At 39.5% G+C, this 15,755-nt stretch overlaps 1 protein-coding gene across 19 annotated transcripts in view; it reads right to left on the bottom strand.

Moving 5' to 3' along the window:
• Nucleotides 1-15,755, bottom strand: part of RARB (retinoic acid receptor beta) — a 794,145-nt gene that overhangs the window by 643,323 nt on the left and 135,067 nt on the right. Inside the window, exon 3 of one of the 19 annotated variants that reach the window (XR_016233341.1) lies at nucleotides 8,192-8,564. The exons of the other annotated variants lie outside the window; for them this stretch is intronic. The gene's annotated coding sequence lies outside the window, so the exon portion shown is untranslated. Of the gene's footprint in view, nucleotides 1-8,191; nucleotides 8,565-15,755 lie in introns of those variants that run through there. 19 annotated transcript variants of the gene reach the window in all.

The raw sequence follows: 15,755 nt of genomic DNA, 5'->3' as shown, positions 1-15,755 counted from the left end.
CAAAATCAAACACTACAGGGATGCTGCGAAACATTCTATCAAATACTGCCTTTTCCTGCATGCAGGACTAGAAAACTAAGTGAAAGGAACAATTCTACAAAGGAAGGACAAATGCTATTTTTTTTTAAAGATGGCATGTCCATTTAGAAATCCAAGGTTATTTATTCTAATAGTCCACAAATTTCCTAAGTCAAAGCTGGTTACAATGCCAATACCCAAACACTAATATTTTAACATTCTTTATACAGTAAAAACCTCCCATTAAAAAGATGTACTTTTGAAAACCTGTGTATATCTCACTGTCCATTCTGCCTGTCAAAAACAAAAAAAACAAAAAACAAAAAACAGTGTCTTCACAACAGTATGAAGAGCTATGAAGTATGTAGAACCTGTTGAAAAAAAAAAGTCCAAGACCTTTAGAGAGCAAATTTGCAAAATTTGCATAAATAAAATACATGTTTTATCTTAAATTAGGCTGTAATTCACTTACAAACCAAAGGCCATCAGGGGTTCCTTAGACAATTGAAAAACATGAAATTCACACGCAAGATAAACATTCAGGGAAACTAAAAAGTGTGGGGGTGTTTTGTACAGCAGTTAAGACATTGCCTGGGATGCCTACATCCCATAGTGAAGTGCCTGGGTTCCAATCCCAGCTCCATTGCTAATTCCTGCTTCCCCCTTAAGTGCTTCCTGGGAGGCAATCATGATGGCCCAAATACTTGTGTCCTTAGCATCAATGTGAGAGTTCTGCATTGAGACCCAATTACTGGCTTCAGGTCCAGCCCAGCCCAGCCATGGCCACTGTGGGTATCAGGGGAATTAAACAAGAGAAGGGAGATCTCTTTCAAGTAAATAAATTTAAGTAAAAATTTAAAGAACAAGAAGGGTCAAAAAGAAAACTTAAATGAGGCAGGACAAAACTAATCAAGAGCAAGACGTAATATAAAAGCAGTGGCAGAGAATACATTCTTAGGGGAGAATTGGAGAGAAAACCAGAATGGAAATTCTATGGAAGAAGATGAACTCTGGATCAGTGTGAAAGGAGCAACGTGCAGCATGAACACAGACAACAAACGATCCCAGTAGCTCAGAGTTGGATAAAGTGACAGCTTTGGAGACGGGTGAGATCAGACTGGCCACCTGTACCGCTGGTAACATAGCAGAAGAGAGAGCACACCTTGAATCCAGCCTGGATCCCCACTAAACCACAGAGGCATAGTTCAAGGATAAAAAACAATCAGGAGAAAACAGCAAGTATTTCTACAAATGCCTAAAAATAAATGCAGGAATTCAAGAAACAAGAATAAACACGACTCCCCACACACACAATGGAACACAGCAACATTTCAATATTAGCACTTGAAGATTAAGAGCTTGATGAAGTCCCTGAAATAGATTTCAAAACATTAACCATAACGTTACTCAGAAGCAGTTAGAAGCAGATTCACAAATTAAAGCAATCCATACATAACAGGAATGAGAAATTGTCCAATGAAATTGAAATCTTAGGGAAATCAGATATTAGAAATCAAGAATTCAATGTCAAATAAAATATACAGTAGAAAGCCTTTGAGTGGAGCCGATTCCAAGGTGGTGGACTAGGGAATGATATACTGCACTAAAATAGAAATAAAAATAAAAAGTAAAAAACATATGAAGTAAATTATCAGGAGAGTTATTGAACAGCAGTGGAAATTCTACAGAAGGAAGAGGAATGCCCTGGACCTGTGTGGAGGTGCAGACACAAACATGGGCTCATCACACTACTCCAGCAGCCGAGAGCCGAGAGCGCCAGCTTGGAGACAGCGAGATGAGACAGCAACAACCCGTGGTGATGTAGCTGGAGGGAGAGCATGGTGTGACTCTAGCCTGGATTCCTCAGGGGTACACCGTACCTGAGGACCCAGTAAAAAAAGGGGGGTGGGTGGGAGGGGTGTTCAGATTCTCACCATCTTCCCCCTAACAGCACCCAGTGACTGGCAGAGAGGGTAGGCACCATTCTGGGCATAAGCAGTGGCTGTGGAAGCCCTTGTGCACTTGCAGAGCAACTGGGCTGAGATGAAACTATTTTCTCAGCAGTACTGGTGGCAGTAGCTCTAGTGAAGCTGTGGAGTTAAACATTCAGCCAGCAGCTCTTTTGTAGGCACGTGATCCAAAAATTCTAGCAGACAGAAAAATGCGTGTACCCCAGTGACTTTGAGACTAGCTGAGAGCATTGACTGGGATCCGGGTACCCACATAAGGCTGTGGGGTGCCCTCAGCCTTCCAATATACCACAGGGTCCAAGGCTCAAGGCTGCAGGCACCTGGCTCTGGGAAAGTTTACCTCTCTTTGGACCGGACGGGCTGGCAGAGTGGAGATCCTCTGTACCTAGTGACTGTGGGAGCCTTGTGAGCTGAGACTATGGTGACTCTGTGGCTATAGGAGAAGGTGCAGGGTATATCTGGGTCTCTGGCAATCACTGTGCAGCTCCACATGCTCACATTTCCCTGGTTGCCTGGAGTGAGTCACTGCAGTGTAGTCTGTGCTCAGAGTGGGGATCATATAGATCATTTTTTTTGGTTCATATAGTGGCATGGATGAGTGTTGCATGCACTGGGGGCTAACACCACAAACTGATAACCTTAGAGGAGAGGAGGTATGGGTGTGATAACACCAACAGAGATGACCATGCCCTCCCTTCCAGTAACAAGAAGAGATCTACAATGCCCAACTTGGGTGTCACCATAGATACTTGCCCCACACTGGAGCACTGATCACAGCTCCCAGGCCACACCCATCACACATCTCTGGGTATGCACTCGATGTGCAGACAATCCACTAAGCCACAGAGGAATAATTCAAAGATAAAAGCCATCAGAGGAAAAGAAAACACCAAGTATCTCCACAAATGCTTAAAAAATGCAGAAATTCAAGAATAAAGACAACATGATGCCCTCTAAGAAACACAGCAACACTTCAATATTAGAATGTGAAGATGTAGAGATTGAGGTAGTGCCTGAAATGTAATTCAAAAAGATTAATCATAGGATTACTCAAAAGCAATCAGAAGCAAATCCATTAGTTAAGTTCATAACATGACATGAAAATTTCTCATGAAATTGAGATTTTAAAGACAAATCAAAATGAAATATTAGAAATGAAGAATACAATAGATCAAATAAAAAATGGAGTGGAAATGCTTAAGAACATTCTTGGTGAAGTACAACAAAGAAAATCTGAGTTAGAAGACAAATCTCTGGAAATTTTAGTCAGGCCAAAAAAAAATTAGAAAACTAAAAATTAGTATTGGAGATTTATGGGATACTGTCAAATGACCCAACATACTTAAGAGTTCCTGCAAGAAAAAAAAGTGGATTAGAAGGCCTTTTTACTGGAATAATTATAGAAAATGTCCCCAATTTGGAGAAAGGGATGTCCAAGTATAAGAAGCAACACATAGAACTTCAGTAGACATGACCAGAAAAGATCTTCACCACAACACGTTGTAGTCAAACTCTCCACAGTAAAACAAAGATTTTCTAAAATGTGCATGGGCTAATACCAAAAAACTATCATCTCCAATTAGACTCACATGACTTCTCATCAGAAACCCTCTAGGAATGTATCTTGCCATTCTCTCCTAGCCAATTCGTAAGAGGAAAAAAAAAAAAAACCTGTCAGCCCAGAATACTGACACTGCAAAGCTCTCATTTATGAATCAAGGTGAAATAGACCTTCCATAACAAACTGAAAGACTGTCACCACACACCCAGCCTTACAAAAGATGCTTAAGGATGTGCTATACACAAAAACACAGAAAGATGGCCATCATTATTAAAGAATGTGAAGGCAGAAAATCTCCCAGTAAAAGTACAAAGGAAAATGGAAGTCAACAATAGGAATATTTATGAAAAAAATAGCAGGGCCAAGTTGTTACTAATCTTGAGTAACATTGAATGTAAGTGGCCTAAATTCTGCAATTAAAAGATACAGACTGGCTGAATAGATTAAAAAAAAAAATCTCATTGCTGCCTATAAGAAACACCTCACCAAAAAAGATAGACTGACAGTGAAAGGATGGAAACAGATATTCCATGCTAACAAAAACCAAAAAGAGCTGGTATAGCCATCCTAATAGCACACAAAATAGACTAACATAAAAACTGTTGTTATAAGACATGAAGGAGGGCACTATGTAATGATCAAGGGGTCAATTCAACAGGAAGATGTGACTATAATAAATGTATATGCACCCAATTACAAGGCACCTGGCTATGTAAAAGGAATGTTAATGAATATAAAGGGAGACATACACTCCAGTACAGTAGTAATGGTGGACTTCAACACCCTACTTTAAGTAATGGACAGATCAACTAGATGTAAAATCAAACAGAACTGAACAACACTAAGAAGAAAATGGACCTAACTTGGCATCTACAGAACGTTTCACCCCACAGTTGCTGAATACACACTGTTCTCACCAGTGCATGGACTTTCTCTAAGAAAGACCGTATGATAAGCCATAAAACATGTCTCAGCAAATTAAAGAAAAATCGAAACCATACCATGCATCTTCTCCAACCAAACTGGAATGAAGATGGAAATCAACAATTTATGTATTTGCATATGATCTAGAGAATCTTAAAGACAGAGCAACATACCCCTGAATGAAGAGAATCAGAAGAGAAATCAGGTATTCTGGAAATGAATGGAGACAATACATCCTAACTAAATTTATGGGATACAGCAAAAGCAGTGTTAAGAGGGACATTTATTGCGATTGGAGCCAACATCAAGAAATTGGAAAGGCACCAAATAAAAGAATCATCAATGTGTCTCAAGGACCTAGAAAAACAAACCAAACCCAAAATTAGGAGGAAAGAAATAATTAAAATTAGAGAATAGACAAAATTGAAGCAAAAAATACAAAACACAAGTAAAATGAAGAGCTGGTTTTTTGAAGAAAAACAGAATGGATGCACCATTGACTCAATTAACCAAATAAAGGAGAAAAGATCCAAATTAATAAAATTGGAAATGAAAAAGGACATTTAACAACAGATACCACAGAAATAAAAAGAATCATAATCATCAGGAATTACAGGGAGTTGTATACCAAACTGGGAAATCTAGAAGAAATAGATTCCTGGAAACAAAATCTACCAAAATTGAGTCATGAAGACACAGAAAACCTAAACAGACCAATAACCAAGACAGAACTTCAGTGATAAAAACCCTCCCAACAAAGAAGAGCCTAGGACTAGATGGCTTCACTGTTGAATTCTACCAGACATTTAAAGAACTAACTCCAATTATTTTCAAGCTATTCAAAACGATTGAAAGGAGGAATTTTGAATCCTGCCAAACTCCTATGAGGTCAGCATCACCTTAATTCCTAATGCAGAAAAAGAATTACAGACCAATGTCCCCAGTGAACAGATGTAAAAATCCTCAACAAGACACTAGTCAATTGAATCCAGCAACCAATCAGAATGATCATTCACCCTGACCAAGTGGGATTTACCCCTGGTAAGTAGAGATGGTTCAACATTTGCAAATCAGTAATCGTGATGTATCACATTAACAAACCAAAGAACAAAAAAAAAAAATACAATTAACTCAATAGATGTAGAGAAAGCATTTGATAAAATACAATACCCTTTCATGATGAAAACCTTAAGCAAATTGGGTATAGAAAGAAAATTCAACACAATTAAGGTAATTTATGACAAACCCATAACAAGCAAAATAGTGAATGAGGAAATGCTGGTAGCATTTCCACTAAAATCTAGAACAAGACAGGAATGCCCACATTCAGCATTACTTTCATATAGTTCTGTAAGTATTAGCCAGAGCAATTAGAAAAAAATCAAAAGCATACAAATTAAAAAAGAGGAAGTCAAACTATCCCTATTTTCAGATCACATGATGCTATATATAGGATATGCAAAAGACTCCATTGAGAGAATTTTGGAACTATGAAACAGTTTGGTAAAGTGGACTTATAATAAACAGAAAAATCAAAAGCCCTTGCATACACAGACAATGCCATGGCTGAGAAGGAACTTCTAAGATTAACCCCATTCACAGTAAATACAGAAGGAAATAAATACTCTGGAATACATTTAACCAAAGAAGTCAAAGAGCTCTATGATGAAAATTAAAAACATTTATGAAATAGAGGAAGACACAAAAATGATAAAATTTTCTGTGATCATGGATTGGAAGAATCAGTATTATCAAAATTGTCCATGCTGCTGAAAACAGATTCAATGTGATCCCAACCAAAATACAAATGACATTCTCAGATCTAGAAAAAGCTGTGCTAATGCTCATATGGATACACAGGAGACCCCCAATAGCTAAAGCAATCATACACAACAAAAATAAAGCTAGTCATTACATTATCAAATTTCAAGACATACTCCAGGGCAGATATAAACAAAACAGCCTGGTATTGGCACAGAAACAGACATGTAGACAAACTGAACAGAATACAATCTCTAGAAATCAATCTACACATCTATAACCAATTCATCTTTGACAAAGTAGCCAAAAATCAATCCCTGGAGCAAGGATAGTCTCCTCAACAAATGGTGCTGGGAAACCTGCATCTCATCTCCACATGCAGAAGGAGCAAACAAGATCTTTACCTTACACCTTACTTAACAATCCACTCAACATGGATTAGGCCCTCAATCTATGACCAGATTACTAGAGATTACTAGAGAACATTGGGGAAACTCAGCAAGACATTGACATAGGCAATGCCTTCTTGGAAAAGACTCCAGAAGCACAATCCAAGCCACAATTGAAAACTGGGATTACACCAAGCTGAGAAGCTCCTGCACTGCCAAAGACTCAGCCAAGTGAAAAGGCAAACAAAATGGGAGAAAAATTTGCAAACTATGCAACTGATAAAGGAAAAGGATTAATATCCAGAATCTATAAAAGCTCAAGAGACTCAACAACAAAGCAAACAATCCAGTTAAGAAATGGGCAAAGAACTTATACTGGCATTTTTTCACAGGAAGAAATTCAAGTGGTCAACAGACATCAAAAAATACTCAGGATCACCAGCCATCAGGAAAATGCAAATCAAAACCTCAGTGAGGTTTCACCTCACTCCAACTAGAATGGCTGTCATATAGAATCCAACGAACAATAAATGCTGACAAGGATTGGTGAAAAACATACCCTAGTATCAACTGTTGGTGGGAATGTAAACTGGTACAGCCATTGTGCAAGACAATATGCAGATCCCTCAGAAAGCTTAAAATATACTCTATGAGGCAACAATCCAACTCCTGGGAACTTACCCAGACAGAATGAAATTAGCATTTGAAAGAATGATCTGTACTCCCATGTTGATGGCAATTCAATTCACACTAGCTGAGATATGCAATCAATCCAGATGTGCATCAACTGCAGACTAGGTAAGAAAGTTTTGGCATTTATATATATATAAAATACTCAAAATTCAAACCCTGTCCTTTTCAACAAAAGGGATGCAACTGGAAACCATTATATTGAGTGAAATGAGCCAGTCCCCAGGAGACAGTATATGTCATACCTTATCTGTGGTAATAAAGTACCTAAAATGTAATGTATTGGAATAATATTGACAATCTGAGATGGAGTGATTTTTAATAGCCCTTGTCTCTACTGTTGAGGAACAGTGATTTTTTTCTACTTCATACTATTTGTTAAACTCTTTACTTAATATAGGGTTAATATGAGCATAAAGTAAACTGAAAATAGATCTTTGTAAAAATTAAAAGTGGGATGGGGATGGCGCCATGGCAGTGGGTTAATCATCTGCCTGTGATGCCGGCATCCCATACGGGTGCCGGTTCTAGTCCTGGCTGCTCCTCTTCCAATCCAGCTCTCTGCTATGGCCTGGGAAAGCAATAGAAGATGGCCCAATCACTTGGGCCCCTGCACCCACATGGGAGACCCAGGAGAAGCTCCTGGCTTCTGATCATTTCAGCTCCGTTGCTGCCATATGGGGAGTGGATCAGTGGATCAAAGACCTTTCTGTCTCTCCTTCTGTCTGTAACCCTGCCTCTCAAATAAATTAAAAAGTAAATAGTAGGAAAAACAGAGGGAAGAAGGGTGGGAGTGTGGGCAGGAGGGAGGGTAGGATAGAAATGATCACTATGATCCTAAATCTATATATATGAAATTTATCAAGTTTACCTTAAATGAAATTTAAAACTAAAGCAGTGACAGAGACATGGTAGCACTGAAGTAGAATATCAGCAGCAATACAGAGCTTGAGCATGTTTAAATGTGACTTAGGAGAGAAATTTAACAGAACAAATTCAATCTCAGTAATACTGCACTTAAAAAGTCGAGATGGGGCGCCGGATTCTGTCCCAGTTGCCCCTCTTCCAGTCCAGCTCTCTGCTGTGGCCCGGGAGGGCAGTGGAGGATGGCCCAAGTCCTTGGGCCCTGCACCCGCATGGGAGACCAGGAAGAAACACCCGACTCCTGGCTTCAGATTGGCGCAGCGCCAGCCACAGCGGCCATTTGAGGGTGAACCAACGGAAGGAAGACCTTTATGTCTCCAATTCTACCTATCAAGTAAAAAAAAAAAAAAAAAAAAGTCAAGATGGGGGCCAGCTCTCTGGTATAGCAGGTAAATTGCAGCCTGCAGTGCTGGCATCCCACATGGGTGCCAGTTCAAGTCCCTGCTGCTCCACTTCCAAACCAGCTCCCTGCTAGGGCATATGGCAAAGCAAAGGAAGATAGCCCAAATGCTCAGGACCCTTCACCCATTTGCAAGACCAGGAAGAAGCTCCTGGCTTTGTCCTGGCCCAGCCCTGGCAGCTGCGGTCTTTTAGTGAGTGAACTAGTAGATAGAGGGCAGGAAAGAAAGAAAGCTTCTAACATGGCCTTCACACTAAACAAATGACTTTAAAAAAAAATCAGGAATTAAAAATAGAAACAAAGTTTTTAAACTATACAAGAAAGTCTAAGTTCATTTATGTCACATTAAATTTAATAAAGTTATGTTTATAATGAAAGCTGAGGGGCTTGCACTGTGGCATAGCAGGTTAAGCCACCGCCTGCAGTGCTGGCATCCCATATGGGCACCGGTTTGAAACCCAGCTGCACCACTTCCAATCCAACTCTTTGCTATGGCCTGGGAAAGTGGTGGAAGATGGCCCAAGTCTTTGGGTCCCTTCACCTGCGTGGAAGACCAGGAGGAAGCTCCTGGCTTTGGTTCGGCGCAGCTCTGGCCATGGCAGCCAGCAGGGGAGTGAGCCAGCGGATGGAAAACTTCTCTGCCTCTCTCTGTGTAACTGACTTCCAAATAAATGTTTAAAAAATAAAAAATCTGGAATATCAAGCTTTGGATTGCGTACCCATATTTGCAAGTAATCATAAAGGTCTAGGATTCAACACAATAAAATAAAGTGTAGATAGAAAAAGAGAAAATAGGAATACATAATTCAGATGGGACATCCTAGGTGGTTATTAGATACATGGTATGACATTTGACCTCACCAATAACCAGAAACATTCAACATCAAGGAGAGAGACTTCAAACCTTTGAAACATTAAGTCATCTTGCAATATCAATAGATCATAGTGATGCAGAACAGAAATTCTCATATTGCTAGTGAGGAAGAAAATACGATGTTAGAGACAATTCTAAGTGGGTAGTTGGCTTTTTCCCTACAGTGCAATATTCTGAGTTGAAGGTATTCGCCTGTGGGCAACTTTAGAGCACTTGCATGCCTTACACACCTTTGGCACTTGTTTACGGCTGGCATCTACTTTTGTCCAGATGTTTTGATATCACTGAAGTAACATGTAAGAGCTAGATATAGGAAATAGACTTCAGAATTACCTCAAAAGTAATCGGTCACCATCAACAGAAAAATGAATCAATTGTATCATCACATAACAGATTCCTGTTACATGGAAGTTTAACAGTTGAATTAGATCTACAGGTAAGAATAATTTCATATTGTTCAATGTATCTTAATGTAAATTTTTCCAACATAAGAATCGTATAATTAGCCAATTCTATAAAGATGAATACATGCACCAAAAGTATTTTAACCAACTTTAGGGTTATAATTACCTACTTGTAGATCAAAGGGAAGGAGTGCAGTGGGATCAGTCTTTAACTCTACAGGGAATGTGTACTTTCAATGCATTCAAATTAGTATTTGAGTGTGGTAGATCAGACTGTGATGTAAAATTTTTCTAGGCATCTGGGACTGTAGCTCAAATACTATATAATTTTAAAAACTGCTTATTAAAACTTGCCATTTTGACCTTGAAAAGCACAGATTCACTTACAGATCTCTACATTCATGCCTTCTAATCTCCTGGCATGCTTTTCACTTTAGTTTGCTATTCCAAATATCAAACAAGTAGATTTGCATTAATCATATTTTTAAAATATATAAATACAGGTAATACATAAGTATCCATGGAGGATAGTATCACACAAGTGATCCAGAGATAGGAACATTTTTGTGAAAAAAAAAAAAAAAAAGACAAGACTTAGAAATATATTTGAGAGGCAGAGCTACAAACAGAGGAGAGACAGAGAAAGTCTTCCATCTGCTAGTTCACTCCCGAAGCCGATCCAAAGCCAGGAGCTTCCTTTGGGGTCTCCCACATGTGTGCAGGGGCCCAAACACTCCCCTCATCCACTACTTTCCCAGACCACAGGCAGAGAGGATAGAAGAGGAACAGCTGGGACAAGAACTGGCACCCATACAGGATACTGGTACTGCAGGCAGAGGCTTAGCCCACTGTGCCACGGCGCAAGCCCCAAGTATTTCTAATGCCCTAGTTAAGTGTATCACATAGGATAATTACATCATTCCTAAGACCATCTCTCAAGTTCTGTAATATTGTAGAATGTTCCAAATACAACCAAGGGTGATAATTAGGAAAAATGGAGTGAAACTTCATAAAATTTATGACAAAAGTATAGAAGCTACATTGTCTTGTTCTGTTATTTGCATTTTTCAGTACTTCCACTTGTGGATATGTGCACATATCTGTCCATGTGCACACATGCATGTGAGAAGTTTGTGCCTATATCTGTTTGGGGGGCAGGAGCGTCCAGAGATGGTGCTGGGACACGTTTGTGAAGCAAAAACTCAAGTTTATTACCTAGTTTTCAACCTGTGCCTTTACAACTATGTGGAGTTGGGGTAGGTGTTTGGTGTGGCAGTTAAGCCCCAGGCATCCTCTACTGGACTACCCAACTTCATGTTCTACATTCCAGCCTCTTGCTAATGCAAACCCTGGGAAGCAACATGAGAGTTCAAGCAGTTGGGACTCTGCCACTCATGGGAGACCTGGATGGTTTCCAGTTCCAGGTTGGGCCTGGCCTCGCCCCAGTTTTTGCAGGCATCTGGGGTATAAGCCAGCACATGTAATCTGTCTCAGCCTTTCAAATAAAGATTACAAGTATTTGGAGTCAAACTTGAGCCATCTTTTCTACTTCCACCAGTAGTTAGAGCTAAACCTCTCCATAGCTCACTCAAACCTGGCTGTTACCTAGGCATTCTCTCAAGGGAGATTTCAGTATCTTGTCTTAAAGTCAATATACTCATTACATCGCCCCAAGGCAAGTGAATAGTGCAACCTTTCCCATCAGAGCAATCGTCCCTTCCTTCCTCACTCTCCCCGCAACATGCGTTTCCCTTGATTCCACCTGCCCCTCCAGGCCATTACCTCCCGCTCTACATCATGTCTACTTTTCAAGAACCTGTTCTTTCCTGATCTCCCTGCCATGGTCAGTAAGCTATTTCCCTGTTTGACTTCCTTCTTGTTGACCCATCCTGTGCCTTAGCTGATCTCAGTCTTTACCTCAAAGCGTTTTATTAGGGAAATGGGGAAGGGTGGGGTGGGGTGGGAAAATAGATGTTAACTTTCAGTTACAAATTGCAGCCCAATATTAGTTGAAGATTTCTAAAGGTTCATTTTCCTTAACAAGTTCCTCTGAATTTTGTGCCATATAGATGTGTCTACACACACACACTATTGCTGGCCAAAAATCTTGACCAGTAATCTCTTCAAAGTTAACGTGAGTAGTACTAAAACCTGGACATTGAAGTCTGAATTATTTTCCAAGAGACAACTGATGTGCTCCGATCTTTATGAACAGTCCGATTCCCGAACACACAGAGGACCGCAGTTAGGTCCCGAGGTTCTGATGGGCTGCCTTTGGCATCTTTACCCAGCTGAAGCTTAGAGAACCACAGAGAGGTGGAACTGTTGAGGTTTGCTTTTCTGCCGTTTCGGCAAAGGGGGCAGGAGTTCACTGCACAGCCACTGGGCATTCACAGGCAAGGCTGCCGTGTGAATCACCCCGTGGATTTCCAGGGAAGTTACAGTACTGTTTAGCTTCTCTGAAATAACATCTGTTATTTGAACCATAAAACACACACGCTGCACTCTCCCAGAAATTAACTACAAATTGTTTTTATTCTCTTGTTTAATGATCTTTATGAATCAATTAGAACAAAAAATAGCATTATGCAAGCAGAATCCAGAGAAGACAAATTAAATTTCAGCGACACAACATTAACTACTATTAATATTTCTTTAACTAAAACCACAAAACCCATTTGGACATTAATCCCAGTAATCAACAAACAGCCAAGACTAATTTTGGTCAAAGTAAAACTCGAGCAAGAAGTACTGCAGAATGGGGCCTTTTTTATGTTTCTGAATAATTTCCATGTTCTGGATCCTTCATCTAAATCTGCCTGATACAGATTTCTTTTTGAAGGAGACATGGAAGCTGGGAATTTGGATGGGAATACTGAATAAATTACACATATATACACATTTTGCATTTTTACTATATTTGACGTGTTTTCTGGAATCCAGCATGTCCTATGTAGTTTTCATATTTTTAATCAATTCCGTATTTCCAGCTTTATTTTCGGGCAGGAACACGTAAACATTTCTACTAACATCCTGAGTCAACCAGCACTACTCCATGGTAATCAGCATCGCACAATTTGTACATCTGCACTTAACTAGCTTGTCACCACTCTAGGTGATCTCGCCCATGGCTCTTAGAATTATATTCAAATACTCCACGGCTGGAGAGAAACACACACTCATATTTAATTCCATAAATATTTGATGGCATATTTAATGTAGACACAGATGAGTGCTAAGTCCGTGTTTTTAGTTCATCACTTTTCTCTTTGCATCTCTGCCCTGCCCTTTCAGTTCGCCTGGGAAGCCAACTGCAGGGGGAAACGGCCACGCGCGGAGGCTGGAGGCTGCCCGAGTCACAGCAGGCACCGGCCCCAGTGCTGTGACATATCTATTTAATTAACACAGCTGTTGTAGCTACTGTGTGAAGTACAGAAGAGTAACTGTTCTGGAAAAGGCACGCCTCATAATAGAAAATATGAAATTTCTAGAAACAAGAGACCAACATACTCCTGTTTTCAGAGAAGCCAACACATTTGTATTTTGCTAATCTGAAAGTGCAAATCAAAGGGCTCTTGACATGTATTTTTGATTTGTTGGATCATGATTCAATTTTCCCAAAAGGTAAACTCTTCAAATTGCTTTGAGTAAAATCACCCATTATCCAACAAGTTCAACCAAATATTTGCACTGCTTTTCCCCTTCAAGTTTTTTTTTTTTTAAAAAAAAAGCCATAGCAACTATCTCATTAAATAACAAATATGAGTTGGGAAATATTCTCATCAAGAATAACCACAAGCAAAATGCTGGGCACTAATGTAAGTGGAGCAGGTTCACGTGTTAAAGTTACCAGATGCTCACGCACAGTTTCAATGCCCCACTGAATTTCATGGAAAAACTAAAATTAACTCCTGGAATTTGCTAACAACCCCTCATTTCCACGCTAGCTGTAATGGTGATTAACTGGAGATGACAATTTGTAATATGGCAAAGACAGACTCAAAAATGTATTGAAGGCATTTGCAGAGTCAATTGAATGATACGGTCTCAAAGTCAAAGCCCCATTTTATAAGTTACAGAGCCGACCTCAGCAGGTACAAGCCACGTGCCCAAACTCAGATGGTGACAAGTTCAGCTCAACATGGGAGGTTACAGGTGACTGCTTTATAAACTTATGTTTTCTGTGGGTTAAAGATCTTACCTGTGCAACATGTTTGAGTGCATAGTGAAGCAATTATCACAGGGAGAATGTAAACCTATCTATTTCCTTATTCTTTTTTGTAGCATCTGAAGTCTGAGCAACTTTTGAGTTTATGATGTAGCACAAGGGTACTCTTAAAAGTCCATCAGAAAATGCTTGAGAAGGAAAATTTTTTTTAGAAGATTTTATTTGAAAGACAGTTACAGAGAGAGGTAGACACAGAGAGGTCTTCCATCCACTGGTTCACTCTCCAGATGGCCACAATGGCCAGAGCTGCACCAATCCAAAATCAGAAGCTTCTACCAAGTCTCCCACGTGGGTGCAGGGGCCCAAGAAGTTGGGCCATCTCCCACTGCTTTCCCAGACCATAGTAGAGAGCTGGAATGGAAGTGGAGCAGCCAGGACTAGAGCCAGCGCCCATATGGGATGCCAGCACTGTAGGTCAGAGTTTTAACCCACAACACCACATTGCTGGCCCCGAAAATTCTATTTCCAAAACATTCAGCATAAAAAGTTCTCATAATACTATTTTCCATAATCTTTCTGAAATAACCTTATATTGTGAACTACGGTTCTCATGGTGTATATTCTACTTCTATATTTATCCTACCTAAATCTTCAAGTCCTTTGACCAAGCCTTCCCCTTCCCCAGTAAAGCACTGCTTTACTGTGTCTACATATTTGACTTAGATTCCACACATAAATAAGATCAAGAAAAAGCAATGTTTTATGATATAAAAATGCCTCAAAGTTAAAGATGCTGCGTGAATTTTTAAAAGCTTACTATCCCACACATTTCTCCTTTTCCTATTCTCCCATTCTGACATCCCCCGAACCAAACAGAGCATCTTGCTGGTATGTAATCAATAAGTATTAACTGAACAAATGAACAGTCACAAACGTATTTTTGTAGTATATGGTTTTATGCCTGCTTCCATGTTGCTATTGCTTTATATTTATTAACATTTCCAACTGTTCTTTGCCATTCTGGTTATTTTTCCACTGCAATGAACACCATTTGTTTGGTTTATTTCTTCCCTTTTGCTTGGCTTAGCTTAAATTTTCAACAAAGAATTACCAGATCAATAGGAATGCACATTGTAATGACTCTGGATTATATAGCTAAATTGCATTCCCAAATAATTTTATTAATCTACAATGATGATACCAACAGCCGAACAGTTCCATCACAACCTAAATTAGAATTAGTGAGAAACATAAAAAATGAAAACTAAACAGAAAATTAATCGGAAATTGCTTGCTCTTTTCATTTCATTTATTTTATTGCATTGCCTATGTCTACATGTCTTTTTGGGGGGTAATTGTATTTATCCCATAGTTGAATCATCTTTCGTATTCATTAGGATCTTATTTCAAGGCTAGGGAACAACAGCCCCCGTGTGTTCTAAATGGCTCTCTTGCTCGCATCTTGATTAAGATATGAGGCCGAGGTCTCATAAGGGAAGCAGAACACGGGCCTCTAACAGATATTTCTAAGACATCTAAAACTAAATTCATCGAAAACAGAACCTGATCACAAACCTCAATTTAAAATAACTAAATAGTTCACCCACAGTAACATGAGGGTTAAGAAAACAAACGTGATCGTTGCTTTAGTATGCATTTCTGCAGGGCCAAA

This window comes from Oryctolagus cuniculus, chromosome 4 (assembly GCF_051225735.1).
Source record: "Oryctolagus cuniculus isolate XC-2025 breed Fujian yellow rabbit chromosome 4, ASM5122573v1, whole genome shotgun sequence".
Lineage (NCBI taxonomy): Eukaryota > Metazoa > Chordata > Mammalia > Lagomorpha > Leporidae > Oryctolagus > Oryctolagus cuniculus.
The sequence above is the reverse complement of the archived record's forward strand: the minus strand, read 5'-3'. Positions and strand labels throughout refer to the sequence as shown.